This window comes from Gastrolobium bilobum, unplaced genomic scaffold, assembly GCF_033153095.1.
Source record: "Gastrolobium bilobum isolate Gb01-03AN ecotype WA unplaced genomic scaffold, APGP_CSIRO_Gbil_v1 utg937, whole genome shotgun sequence".
Lineage (NCBI taxonomy): Eukaryota > Viridiplantae > Streptophyta > Magnoliopsida > Fabales > Fabaceae > Gastrolobium > Gastrolobium bilobum.
This window is the reverse complement of record NW_026899318.1, coordinates 582947-599334: the sequence shown is the minus strand read 5'-3', so window position 1 is coordinate 599334 and position 16388 is coordinate 582947.

The following is a 16388-nucleotide window of genomic DNA, read 5'->3' as shown; positions in this document are numbered from 1 at the left end:
GTTTAGGAACATGAAGAACATCCTTAAGATGTAAGGACTGCTGTAAGTTTATGTCACCAGAACCCGCAACTGATGTATGAGAGCCATCAGCTACGGCTATTGTATGAGTTCCAATGGTAGGATGATAAGAAGTAAAGGAGTCAGCACAACAAGCCATATGATCAGTAGCACCAGAATCAACAACCCAATAATGTTTAAAATCATTACATGAAGAAAGGAAAGAATAAGTTTTAGAGCTCATACCAGTCATAGTCAAAGCACTAGTATCAGATGACTTACTCATAGAATCAAGAATGGTTCGGAGCTGTTCCAACTCATCTGGACGAAATGCAGGTTGGGTCTCATTAGGTGCAGAAGTTATTTTAGTAAAATGCGGTTGACCACGCAACCTTGCCATCTTTTCTAAGACAATTTGCTTTCCATAAAGGCGAAAGCATAAATCCTTGGTATGACCTGTTCTTTTACAATAAGAACACCGTCGATCATCTCTCTTAGGTCTAGAAGAGGTACCATCATAAAATTTTGAAAAAGAACTTCTTTGAAAAGAGGTCATATTGCACAGAAAATGGTCAAAGAAAAGCTCCAAGAAGCCAAAAAATCACAAAACAAATACCAAACGACGTCCGATCTTAGAGGAGAGCACAGATCCAGAACGAGGATGGGGAGAAGATCAGAAAACTTTTTGGCCGGAGATGGAAAAAGTGGCCCACGTGCCTCCACGCGCCGGTGGAGGTGTTTGCGAGTGGGTCTCACTCGCCGGGAGTGTGGCGGCGCGTGAGAGCGCGTGCGGCGGCTGCCGGAGCTTAAATTTTGGCGGCGAGGTCGTCCGACGGTCTCGAACCTTTCTATGGACGGTCGGAGTTGAAAGGTCGCCGGAAAAGTGTCCAAAACGCGATGAACAGTAGCGGCCTTGTGTTGTTTTGGGAAGATCCGGTCGTCAAACGATTATAACACGTCCGTAAGCTGATAGATCAGAGAAAAAGGATTTGAAAACTGGTCCTCTTGGTCCAAAAGGTTCACCGGAAAAAATTTCCGGTGGCGGCTAATGGCGGCAAGAGGATAAGAAAGAAGGTTTCTGTTTTAACGGAGGTAATTGCGGAAACAGAGTCCTCTGGATCGAGAGCTCTGATACCAACTTGAAAGAAAAGAGTATTTGAAATATTATTGAATTGTGTATAATCTGTACAAAGGGTTCTTTATTTATAGAGAATACTTGACCTAATTTTGACCTAATGGACTTGGCCCAATACAACAAATAAATGACTAAATAATAACTAAATAATTATTATTTACAAGAGTGCTTTTTTCTTGGATACAAATTCCCATAAATACTTCACACAAGGGTTCAGATAACTAATTAGGCAATGGGAGAGGTATATTAGTTTAATTTTGGGTTCATTGTAACAGAACCATATAATTGTGTATAGTTTGCAATTGTGTATAGTTTGCATCCATTTAATCATGATGGATCGCAATATATATATATATATATATATATATATATATATATATATATATATATATATAACACTAATAATCAAGTTGTTTTATGATGTAATATATATATATATATATATATATATATATATATATATTATATATAACACTATTTAAAAAATCAAGTTGTTTTATGATGTAATAACAAATGATTAGATGATAATATAAAAAATTTGACACTAATAATCGAAATTAAATATAATAATATTAAAAAAATTACGCATGTGCTTTTGTAAAGACAACTTATAGTCATCAAATAATATTATTGGGTTCTTTAAACACTACATTTTTTTATTGAATTCATTTAAAATAATATCTTCATTTTATTTAATTTATTTTTTCCACTTAAGTTTTTCTTGTATACGCATTCGTTTTTATCAATATTCTCGTTTCTACTTTCTAGTATACTTTTTTTTTTTTTTTTTTAACTTTCCAACTAAACTTTCTTCAACTACTTGTATGATAAAGTTGTTAGACATACAACTAGAGTGTGCAGGTTCAAATTCTTCAATGCACACCTTTTCTCCTACCCTTTCCCACAGGGGCTTTCTTTCGCTAGTGTTGATTGGGTCTTCTCTTAAATATAAAAGTTCAAAATGCAGCAAAATTCTTTCACTTTTTTTTTATACGAGTCATTTTATAAAAAAAGAGATGAGACATTGATAAAAACATCTCATGTGCTAGCGAGAATAAGTAGTGATTACCGGTGCAAAAGAGATGAGACACGAACAAGGAGCAACTCTTGGCATGTTTCCAGCGAGAGAGATACATGAATGAATCGAATCATTACCTGAACGAGAGGAATCCAAAGACTTGCAGGTATGAGATTGTACAGTTGAGGATAGTTTAAAAGAATTAATATTTACTATCAACACTAACAATATGCATCTATTTTTCGGTAGCCCATAACTTAATAATTCTAGAAATAAACATGCTTAACTCAGCAATTATGGGATGAATGACATTTTGTGAATTTCTTGGAATTGCATGAGTGAGGATAAAACATGCTGAAAAATCTTATGTTGATTTGCAGGGACAATCATTAATCCTGCAAGTGTCGGATGTTACAATTAACGTTTTTCTTTATACATTTTCAGGTACATTCTAACATGACCCACACAATTTTACATGTAAACTATCAATTAAATATTTATGATAAATTATGTTTACTTAAAATATTTATAGATTTCTCCTGTCATAGTGGAAGAATTTTTTCTCATACTCATACAATACAAAAGTGTGAGTTTCACTTTTATTTTTTCTCTGGATCCCACCTTTATATTGTGTTTGCATGAGAAATTTTTTTGCTTTTGTAACAAGAGAAATCTATATCCCCAGAATAATACCACGCAAAGTGTGAGATTCTTCTTTACTTTTAATTATATTATATGTGAAGCGTTCAACATAGAAACCGAAAAGAAATAAATGGAGATAATTGGTTTCTTTGTTTTTTCTTTTTGTGTTAGGATTCAAGATGATAAGGCCGCAAAACTCTTCCTGCTATGTTTTAACAAGTTTTATATCCAAATCTCAAATTTAAAATCACTAATTAAACGAGAACACTCCCGTTAATTAATTTACGTGGTTGGTGGTGGTTTCTTTGTTTTTAATTATAATGCTAAATGTTTCTACGGAAATGATCAAAGAGTAACATATAATCAATGTTATTTACTTATCACCGATGAAGCTTTAAAACTATTTATAATGGAAACTTTTCAATATTTTTTAATTATTTATATTAAAAATTTATTGTTAAAACTATAATAATTTAATTTTTAAATTTCCCATCACATGAGATTCCACTTCTCCCCATGTACCTGTTGTTGCCTTTGTAAAGAGATAGTGGATTCAACATGCTTAGCCTAAAAAGATTAGGCTGGCTAGGAGACAATTCTCCATACTTTCTCTCTCCTACGCTTGACAGAAACATCCCTTCTCTAAATACTCTCCTCTCACGTTGAAGGGGTATCATCTTGTCTATTCGACCAAAGTGTTACTCTACACATTTATGGAATCACATTAGCCACTCACACATACTCTCTCATTGGAGTATTACATGCCTTGCACCATAGGAAGCTTCATTAGAGTTTTGATCTCTACCATTACTACTATGAGCACCCATGGATTGACATACTCCATCCTCTATAGATATATCTATAAACTCCTTGTAGTTCAAAGTATAAATCCCAAAGTGGAGTTTTGCCCAATTAACATTCCTCAATAGTTGTTCTTGTGTGTGAGGGATCGAGGAAGTGCAAACAGTAAAAAAATGGCCAGAAAAGGTTTTCATCTGACTATTGAGAATTCGACTGTGGATCTATACCATTTTTTCTTGCCTTATTTTGAGTGGTGTTTCTTTCATTGACGTTCCTTCTACTTGTTAGATTACTCAAGCGTAATGAGTTTCACGTTGATTGATAATAGGTTAAGTGAAGTAGATATAAATAGATTGACCCATAAATCCAATACCTTAAAGTTTTAGGTTATAACACGGTGTTGGATCCACTTGATGTGGTTAGTCTAATTTATCCCATTAGTGTTGATTCCCTGCTACGAGCTCCCTCTGGACTTGCCTAAAAGTGGTATCAAAACCTGTTGAGATATATAGTCCTACATTGATTGTATGTGCAACTAATGTGGAGTTTATAAAGTCTTAGGCACTCTCACCCTTTGAGCTAGCTTTTGGGGTGGTGTATCCCAAGGTTCTTTACATGGTATCAGAGCCTCGCCGCCCCCCACTTTCTCTTGTGGCGTTTCTTAGCACAGGTAGGCTGGGCCTGTTGCATTGTCCACTCTTGAAGCCCAATGGGCTCTCGTGTGAGGGGGCGTGTTGAGATATATAGTCTCACATTGATTGTATGTGCAACTAATGTGGAGTTTATAAAGTCTTGGGCGTATTGCATTGTCCACTCTTCAAGCCCAATGGGCTCTCGTATGAGGGAGCGTGTTGAGATATATAGTCCCACATTGGTTGTATGTGCAACTAATGTGGAGTTTATAAAGTCTTGAGCACTTCCACCCTTTGAGCTAGCTTTTGGGGTGGTGTATTCCAAGGTTCTTTACAAAACCGGGTTGGGTTTGAGTTTAGGTTTGGCTAGGAGGCGAGTTGAGTACTTTAGGCCTAGAGTAGTCGGTTGAGGGAGAGAATACCAATATTGGGGTTCACATTTGAAATGGATACGGATGCATCCATGAACTCAAATGCCTTAAAATTTTAGGTTGTGAGATGATGTTGACCTCACTTGATGTGATTTGTCTCGATTAACTCATTGGTGATAATTCTCGTCATAGGCTTTCACTGGATACCCCTGACACTACTTTGGTTCATAACTTAACCTAATGATTAATGAAGATATTTTACTAATGAGAACAAGAAGAAGCCGTAACTGTTTTTTTTTTTTAAAGAAAAGTGTAGCCGGGTTTTCTCTCTGTCTGGTAGTTGTGAAAAAGTACAAGGAAATTCTTAGGAACAAGAAAGAGTAGTTGGTTTCACTCCCTTTGTGTGTAGTAGTTGTAACGATGATGAATGTTAGATGATGGTGTTGTGTTATTTTCTCGAACAGGTCGGATGCATGGTCAACTATATATATATATTAAAATTCCGTTCATGTTTGGCGCAGATTCCCTCCTACAATGCCATGGCCATTTTCGATCCATTGTTCATGCTGATGATGAATGTGTGACTTGAACTTGGTCATTTCCAGTCACCACCCACCAACTGCTTCTGCAGTAGGCCTGCAGCTAGAGTGCAAAGTCTCAAAAATGGCTTGGGTAAGCACCATTTAGCATTTGTAAAATTATTATTTTTCGTGTCTTCTCATTAAAAAAATACATATTTTGTCATATCATGTCACCAGGATAAAATCAACCACGCATGCACCCTCCAAATGCGTGCATGATTCATGTTGCCTCGGTTCAATTGTCTTCTAATGACAGTGTGCACTTCACTTGTGCTTGGTGGACTGGCTACCCAATAATTATCAGCATTTTGTTTTTTTCCTTAGGGGTTGGGTTGGGGACTTAGGGGGAGATGAACTTTGGCCTGTTAAATCCAATATGATTAAATAATGGAATCTTAGTCTTTGAAGAAAAATATTACTTTATTGTTGTTGATAACTTAATGATTGTGACATTGACATTAATTAACTTTATTTTTCTTTTAGATTTGACATGACCATAAGTTTATGATACAACTCAAGTGCGCAAAGAACAAAAAGAATTCAGCGTTTTGTATGTTAAGGACGGCAATTTTGCCCGGATAACCACTGAAGTAATTGTTGTTTTATTTTTATTTTTAACGACAATAAATTACCACCACATTGCGTACGTTTGGTTAAAAACTAAAATCAACTAAAGCAGGATGAAGAGTTTTTTTTTTTTTTTTTTTTACAACAATCTGAAATTTAAACAAATGGGTTTTCATGTAGTTAGAAAGAAGAAGAAGATAATTTTAAGGGTTCGTTTTTTTTTACAGTTATTGCAGATAAGCTATCTGTAGTAAATCCAAAACGACGTCATATTGGGGCAGAAATTATGGTGTTTTTATAATTTTAATTTATTTCAGGGTTATTATAGTCTTTATAATTATAAATTTTTAATATTTTAATATCAAAACGACGTTGTTTTGAGAATAAATACAAATAACTTATTTGCAGTAACTGCAAAAATATTTTTCTATAATTTTAATGATACAATTGAAAAGAATACAGTAGTGTTTACGTATATTTATACATAAATCACTTACCATCTTCTTTTAATTAGGTGTTTACACCTCTAATATAATAAAAAAAGTATTATTTTTTTGGATAATATAAAAAAAATTATTTAATAATACTATTTTTTTTTGGTAAAAACTATTTAGCATACTTCTTTTAATTAGGTATTTAATAACACTATTTAGCATCTCAGTTCAAGTAACACATGCACATAGCATGACTTTTTTTTTTTTGATAAATAAATTATTTTTTGATAAATGCACATAGCATGACTTAACCTTTAAACTATATATACTCATCTCGTATCAAGGAACTGATTAATAATAATAATAATTATTATTATTATTATTATTATTAGTAGTAGTAGTAGTAGCTACCTGAAGAATCATTGGAATATTTTCAAGAACATTCTGAAAATTAGGTAAGGTTTATGTCGCATTTTTTTCTTTCTTTTTCATAACGATTTATGTCGCATTTCAAGTAGGCGCAGTTCGATGGCGCCACGCTATATTTTAAAATTTATAATTATCTTAACAATTAGTGATAACTAATAAAACTTTTTAACTTAAATTAATACTTCTTGCATAATATATTAATATACCTATAGTGATATATTTTGTTTCAAAACACAATGTCAAACAGCATTTTGTTTAACTTTCCTACTGATGAAATCTTATGACTTAATTATGGATAATATTTAAATTTATTCATTTTTAAAAAATATTTTTCTTACTTTGACCAGGTCATTAGTCGGGATATAACTATATGAGATTTAAATGGATCAACAAAATTGTCTAATTAAAATATCAGATAAGTTTAAGTTAAGTTAAACCCTATCCCTACCACACACAAAAAGTTAAACCCTATCTAACAAGTCACGTTAACATCCCTATTACTCTAGGACAGGCGTAGAAATAGCTTTTACATTTAAACATCCTGATTTGGTGCATTTCCTATGGTTGATGAACTGTTTCAACCTGAGTTTATATATAGGCCGAGACAAGCTATTCCAATTGTGTAGAAAATAGAATAAAGTCAGTAGGACTGGTCTATGGCATGAATAGTTTATAGAAAAATTATTAAAATCAGTCATTCATCCGGTTGAGGTACTGAATTAGTGGATTACTGGTTCAATCAGTGAATTACTAGTTCAACTGTATGACTCGATAATTATATATAAATTTATAATTTATATTAAAAAATTATAAACATACTCAAATATCTAAAAAATGATTAAAATTTCAAATATATTAATATAAAAAATAATAAATCACATATTATTATCTAAGAAAGGATAAAAAAAAAATATAATGATCATGATACAGGGCTTTAGGTTCAGAAAATGACATCTCTAATTATAAATCAAATCAAATTTTTTTGCATAGTGCATAATTGAGATAATATTAGTGTTGTAGGTACATAACTCATGTAAGTCAATAAACAAAAAAATATTCAAATATGTCCATTATGATTTTTTTGGACCGGGTCGGGTCACTCGGTCACCGATTTTCATGAAAATCGACCCGGTGGACTGGGTCACACCGGTTCTGATGCATGGCCTGTCCATTGCTTCAACCGGACCGGTTATATGATTAGTTTATCGATTCCCGAGTTAACCTGGCCGGGTCGGTCCAGAGTTATTAACACTAGTTTATAGGTTCAACTTTAGTGTTATTATTATTATTTTTATTTATATATTTCATTTTATTGATTTGATTTACTTTCATCCAAAACTGATAAATAATTATTTCACCTAAAATATCAAATTTGTAAGTGATAGGTTTTCAATAGTTTTATATTTTATTTCTCTAATATATTCCATCACGCAAGAGCTCCGAGGACTTGAGAGTGTGTATATTGTGCAAGTCTATTATTTGGTTCCACATTTTACTGATTTAATTCTACTAGAAATTGAAAGGCGGTAAATAGCGTTGGCAAAACAGCCTAACCCGGCTCGACCCAGCCCAATCCGAAAAAAAGCCAAGTTAGGGTTGGTTCGGAAAAAAATGAGACAGAAACTCCAACACAACCCGACCCAAGCCAGGATAGGAATGGCTCGCTGGTTGGCTCAAAAAAATGGGAAAAAAATAGCCTTTATCACACATTACCGGTACATGTGGTGGGGAAGTTAAGGAAATAGTTTTCATTTGATATAAGATATTTATTGCAAAGAAAAATACTTGATTAAAATATTTAGTTGTTGAGTATAATTAAATTAACAAGTTACAAGACCAAAACAACTACTCAAAATACATCACAAAAGGCCCAAAAATTTATTCTTTTTATATTTTTTTAATAAATAAAAAAAGAATAACCCGTGAGCTGACCCTTTTGACCCACGAGTTGGCTCGATTTTTTTCGAGTTTTCTCAGGTTGTCAACTCATTTTTGTCAATCCAACCCGGCTCATTTTATGCGGGTTACGAGTCAACCCGACGGGTTGACGTATTTTTGTCATCCCTAGCACTCTAGCAGTGAAGATAAAACTCGTAACCCATAGTAATAGAGACTCTGATATCATGATAAACAATCATTTCACCTAAAAAATCAAGTTTATAAGTGACAAACCTTCAATAATTTTATATTATATTTGACAAAGACTTTTATTTGCAATACAACATTTAAATAAATTTTATAAAGTGAAATGATAATTAAGTATTTTTAAAAGGTATTCAATTTTTTTTTCATTTCAAAAAGCATTTATAATGTTAAAGTTTACTTTTAAATAAATTTCAATATAAAAAATAGGCAAAAAAATTAAAATTTTACTATTTTAATAAATAATTACGAATATATAGTTGTTTCAAAACTATCTACGGATTTATTGCACTCATTCACGTCCAATTTAGGCATGACCTGTGAAACACAGACACGTGTTTTTTTAGAAAAAATGCGTGTCTGACACGTGTCGGACACGGACACGTTAGGACACGTTCGGACACGCGTTCGACACGCAGTTGACTTTTTGGGACACGTTGACTAGTGGGACACGCGAGTTTGACCGAATCCGACACGTAGTCAACGTATGTGGACACGTTTTGAAATTTTTTTTTGTAAAAAAGAAATAAAATTACAACAAGGGTTTAAAGAAGAAACTTCAGATCTTCAATATTCCCCAATGGATTTGATTTCTGAATCAGCAAACAACAGTAACAGCTACGATTATGAGATCCTTGTTGTATCATCTCAACCACCAATCTCACCACAGCCTCATCTTCATCTTCATCTTCAGCGAACAACAACACACCAAGCCATTACGAGAACCAAAAGAGGCGAGATTGGAACACTTTCTGCCAGTATCTGAGGAACCATATACCACCACTTTCTATGGCCTTATGCAGTGGTGCTCATGTGCTTGAATTTCTTTTTCTGCCTCAAACTTCAATAGACTCACTCTGGTAAATTTCTTTCTCTTTGTAATCTGTTTTACCCGTTGAGTTTAAAATCTAAATGAAGTTGGAATTTTTTCTTATTGAAAAGCGATGGTACCTAAGAACAAGGGACATGCGTCTACGACCCATTGGAACTCTGCACACCAATTTTAGGATTTCCACTGCACTAGGTCGACGTGGCAAATCAGGATTTGTCAACTCAGATTTCCTTATCTAATCCTCCTTAGCAATTGGGGGTAATAATGTAATATTATATTCAAAAATGAGTTTCTATTTGAAATAAAACAACATTATATTTATTTTAAATTTTACTTAATTGCAGTTACGATATATTTTAAAATAAATAACAACGAGTACATACTTATTTTATCATTTTTTAAAAAATATTTTTTTTTTCTGAAAAATAAAGCATTAAATGTAAATTATATTATATATATTAAAAATTATTTAATATCAAAACGTGTCCCAACGTGTCCAAATTTTTAGCATTTTTTAGAATTAACGTGTCGGAGTGTCGTGTCGTGTCGTATCTCGTGTCCCGTGTCCGTGTCCGTGCATCATAGGGCATGACTATTCACGCCTAAGTTAGGCATGACTCCCAAGGCATTCACGTCTAAATTAGGCGTGACTCGTCTGGTGTTGACACGTGACACAAAAAATTAATAGTTTAACCGTAAAACTTTATAAGGCCATAACTTTTGACTCGGGTATCCGAATGAGGTAATTCTTTTTTTGATTCTACGTAACTTTTCGAGATCTACACAATGACATCTCATTTGATATGTTTTATCTCTCACAAACACAATTCAAATTAACAATGATACTATAAAGATGGCACCAAAGTGGATTTACTCATCTATAAATAAGATGGCACCAAATTTCCTATTAAATACAAAACGCAATCAACTCCTATAACATTAAATTCAAAATTCAAATAACCACCAGCAAATTTATTTGAATTGGCAACAATCTGTAACCAACTCATAAAATTACAGCGCAATCAGCTCCTATTAAATACAAAACACAATCAACTCCTATTAAATACAAAATGCAATCAACTTATGCTTTCCAAAGTTTTACGGTTCGTAAGTTGACTTTTTTTGCCACGTGTCAACACCAGATGATTCACGCCTAAATTAGGCGTGAATGTCTTGGGAGTCACGCCTAATTTGGGCGTGAATGAGTGCAATAGATCCGTAGATAGATTCAAAACAGCTATGTATTCGTAATTATTTATTAAAATAGTAATATTTTAATTTTTTTGCCATGAAAAATATATTATCACTTATTAAAGAAAACAAGTCATTTTGAAAAGATTTTATTCTTAATCAATTATAACTATTATGTTATCATTTTTTATGTCTCAATACAAATCGAAAATGACAATCAATCTTTACGTACTCTTTTCACCAATTTTTTTATTGAATAAATTTTATGTGAGTTTCATCATATGAAGAGTAAATTAAGTTATTCAATACAAATAATAAAAATATGTTAAAAATGTCTTACTAACATTTATTAACAAATAATATTGTTACATTCTTATTTAATCAAAATAAAATTCAAAAAAAAAAAATTTCAAAACGTGCATGTTCTTTGATTTTCTAACGCTCACACGTGGCAAGAGTATCAAAGTCTTCCCGACATTAATTGCAGCCGAGAATGTAACAGAAAGTTAGAAACCAAGTGTTTTCCACTCCCATATGTGATTTTGTGTCTCTCTCCCAAGTCCCCAGCAATCTCCATCTTCACTAACGTGGTTGGTGCCATTCACTAAAGCAAAGACATGCGAAAAAGATGTGTAGACTGTAGAGTAGCGTTAGGAATATGGAACCTTAGGAGGCCAGGGGGTGGGAATTCCAAGTTGTTGATTTTGCTTTTCTGATTTGATTAGTGTTGTAACATTATTCACTTCACTTTGATATTGCTATTGGTGCATCTTCCTAACTACCATAAATTCAAACCCCCTTCCCCTTAATTTAGTACCACCTGTCCCACCTTCTGTGTTACGATGGCGCTGCTTACAGTAACACATTTGTCATCAAGTCCCAATTAATATAACCCAAAGAGAAAATTTAAATTAACCAACACAATAATCCTCCTAAACATCTAATTTTATTTTTTTTATGAAATACATGTTGATTTTTAATATATTAATTACATACTTTTTTGTTTAATACAATTATTTTAATTAATTAAAAATATTTTGAAAATTGTATAAAAAGATTTAACATTATTGACCGTGTCTGTCTATTATATAATTTAAGGCCTTGAATTTATGATATTGACTGTTTTGTTTTTACATCAAATGTATTAATTTCAGTTTCAATTTATCAAATATTTATGCGTGGCAAAGCGGGCTGTCCACCTCCCTCCGCTTTTAAAAATGGGTTAGAAAACTCAGTCCGCCAAATTCATGACATTTTATACTAAATAAAAAAATAAAAAATTCATCCCGGACGAGCTGGCGGGTAGTGGGGTTGAAAGACGCAGCCCACCTACCCTCCCCATCTGATAGGCGGGTGGCCCAAGCCTGTTTTGCCACCTTTACATGCAATGTATGGAAGCTTTTAAATTTAGGTAAAATATTAAAATATAATTTCAGAATCAATTATTAAGATATAATATTTAATTATAAGATATATATATATATATATATAATATTATTATATATGTTTGATTAAGAAAGAATTTAAAAATGTATATTAAAAGAGAAAATGCTCAAATTATACCTAAGATATGTATAATCAATTTGAAAAATATTGAATATAATTTATTTTTTAAATATAAATAAAATAATGTGTCATTCCTAAAAAAAGTAAAATAAAATATTAGAGCTGCCCGAATTGCCTCAATATGAATCTTTCCATGCTCGAATTGAATAAAAATAGTATTAAACAAATATTTAATTCACCATAATTGAAATTTAATTAAGCTTAAAATAATTTGTTGTTATTTTGGATTATATAGCATTTTATACATGTTGAAAGTCTTTTATATTTGACCTAAAATACTGTTTACTTCCTTAAACTTTACCTTATGTGTAATTTATCTAATGAGTTTTAAGAATGTGCAATTTAGTCCATAAAAATTAAAGTAAACATTTGAATTGATCCTTTAATTTAAACAGTATATATTCGTTTATTATTTTTTCCACTAAATTAATCTCTTAAAAATACAAAATATTATTATATTATTTTTTATGAAACCAAAGTAATGGAAATAAATAAATAAAGTTAACTATTATTTTATATATTTAATAAAACAATTTAAAAAATAAATAAATAAAATGATAATACCTTAGAGTTTAAAATATTAAATTAATTCATTAATTGAGCTTAAAAGTCATTTTTTTTCTTTTTTATTTTTTATTTTAGGACTCTAATTGTCTTTTTAGCACATTCAGGTCCCCAAGTATTTTTACAATTCGGGTAGAAAAAGGATGCGCATAAATATAACATTAATCCCTTACGAAACGATACATCAATTATTCAGCTTTGCCCCAATTATCCATCTTAAAAGCCCATTTTTCTTTTTCTTTTTTTGGACAAAAAACCCATTTTCTAGCACCATCTAAATAATGTATTTTTAAACCTGCCGAAATGAACGTTTCGGTAGCAAAAAGCCCATTTCGCTAGCACCATAATATAAGAATGAAGGAAAATTTGGTATGTTACCTATTATAATTAGGGGTTGACGGTCTGGATTGGATTGATTTTGGAAGGAAAAATCATCTGATCCAATTCCTTTCGTTTGATTATGTAATTATTCATTCGATTTGAATTTTTTTTCAAATCCGATCCGGTCCACTTTTTTTCGGTTTGGATTGGATCGGTTTTCGGTTTTTTGAAAATCATAAAATTTGTTTCATGATTATTGTGTAAATAAATCTTTTGTATATATTGGCTTTGTAATTTTTTTTCTAAAATACAAAAACATTAGTAAACGATAATATAGTTATTTTTTTTGGACAAAGAGATATGAAACTCTACACAAATGAAATTTTGTTAATGAGATGTGATTAGATTTTTCTTGGGTTTAATTGATAGGTTAATGGATCTTGGGTTTAGAAATTTTTGGGCTATAATTGGGGAAAGACCCAAGTAGGTAGAGGGAAATTAATATATTGGATCGGTTTGGATTCGATCGGTTTTCATCAATCAATCCAAAATCGATCCAATCTAATTAATATTTGCGGGTTTTTCTTTTCGGTTTTCGGTTTATTCGATTTTTCGGTTCGGTTATCACGGTTTGAATCGGTTGATGAACACCTCTAATTATAACTATGTAATATGGGTAATACATAATTATAATATTAAAGTTATTTTTTTCTATTCGCCATGTCAACTCACAATCTTCAGATTAGAAACAAAAATAATTTTAAATATTATAACTATATATTATCATAATACATAGTTATATTTTTTTACAAGACCAAATTTATTTCCTAGAACGTATCGCAAATCCTTATATATATATAGGGGCAGGTTATATTTACAAACTTTTTGGTCTACAAACTCTTACAAACTACACTATATTCTTCCGGGAGAATACAAACATTTTTGTAAGAGTTATGTTGTAGGAAAAGTGATTATGTAATGTTATAGAGATTCATTTTGCGTGCCGTAATTTTCTTTTTCTTTTTTCTTCAAAAAGTGTGGGCCCCACAAAATGTTGTGTGTGTAGGAAAGTTTGTTGTGTCATGTTAAATTTGACAAATGCAAACCCCATATATATATTATAATATAATCATGTTTGTTTTATTATTTTTAAAATTCATAGCATTTTCCTGGTTCCACAGTAACTTGTTGGTTTGGAACTTGCCTTTTAACCACAAAGAACTAGGTTCAAACCCAGCACAAAAGGAGAGGAAAAAAAAATACTTAACATATTTTCCCTTGGGTCCTTTCCATGTCCCTTGTCTTGTGCATGCTTCTTCATAAATGGTGATATTTAAGAATGCCATGTCGTCCAGCGCAGTTGACCACTGCGATAGTGCGATGGATCCTATCGATTAACCTTTCCATCTTTTTATCCCGGAGCTGGAACGGGTCAACAGTCAACACCCTTTTCTTTTATATTATTTGCTTCCTACTTGTCCTCTTGGTTTCCCTGCCGTGTATGAGTGTCTTAAGTTCTCACTTTTCTTTCTTCAACAATGCGGTCAAAAAGACAACGAAGATGTGCTATTGCGAGCTATAACCAGTATGTACAATGTACTGAAAGGATGTGGATATATTAATTTATTTGAACACTCGATTTCTAACTAGTGGGTACTTGGACTTGGTCCCGTGTGTAAGCTTCCCAATCATATAATCATAACAGAGCAAACGATACATGTCTATTCAGATTCAGTGGATGAGTAATATCTGACCAGCATCCAACCCAAATATGCATGGGCATTTTGATCATTTTAAGTAGTTTTTTCAAATAAATTATAAAATTAATTTAAAAAACAAAACATTTTATCAAAATAATATCATAAAATATATATGTGAATTCAAGTTGCATATCACTGCACAACTATCCATATATTCCATTGTTGGTATGAGTGGAACTGGAAAAATAAATCTTGTTCGAAAGGTAAGCAAACATTTTCAAGAAATAATAACAACGATAATTTTGAGATCGTGGAGATCCAATATAAACATCACTTACATTAATCCATTTGAAGATATTGGCAAAGTGATAAGATCGGATTGTGGGAACAATCAATTCACGGAGATATCCTTGAGAGCAGCTTTAGAATTATAGTTTTTTTTTTTTTACGGCAGAAAATAATTTTTTTGAATATTCATTAAAACAAAAAATGTTACTGTTTCCATAAAAAATAAAAAATAAGTTATACCCACTATTTAAATAAAAGGGAATATCCTTTCTGCCATCTGTAACAGGAAAAGAAAATCTGCCACAAAGAGTAAATCAAAGAGAGGGAATATCATTTAATCAGTTTTTCTCTTCTTATGGGTTTCTCTCTCTTTGATTTACTCTTTGCGGCAATTTATTTTTTTTTGGAGTTATCCAACCCTAATTATCTCTTTGAGACGAGTTGGCTCCCTCGGTATCCCCACGAGCTTCGACTCTTTGAGCCGGCTATGGGATTAATCCGGAGTGCGAGAACACATATCCAACCCCACTAACTCAGCGCCAAGTTACCAACTGAGTTGCACCCATTGGGTGGCAATTTTTTTTTTTCTGCCACACAAATGATATTCCCTTTAAATAAATGTAGTATAACTAATATAAATTAAATTACTCAATATTACCCGAAATGTGTCTTGCTTCCCGCGGTTGGTGGAAAAGAGAAGTAAAAACAAAGAAAATTAAGGCAACCAAGAAAATTAGCAAAGTATGAAATAGAGATCAAATTTATTTGTCAGTAGAAATTTAATGGAAAGTAAAGAAGGTAGACACAAAATGATAGATCTAGACATTTTGTGATAATTTTCCCAAAGAGGAAACAAAATCGAGAAACAAGTTTCATTCCATTTTAAAAACTCTTTTAATATATTTATTGATAGCAATATATAAAAATTTATAACTTCATAGATTTTCATGTGGAGAAATGGGTGAAAGTGTATGTTCAATTCAAAAGGAAAACGGTTTTGACTACATGGATCAATGGAGGAGATCAAGTATGAATTACAAGACACGTTGGTCAGGTGCTTGATGCTCAAGCAACCGTCATGAATAGCAAAGAAAGGGGAAAATGTGTACAGATTACAAGGATGCGGCCAGTGAGGGTAAGGGAGGTGTAGAGTGTAATTAGGATACAGTGCAGAGGT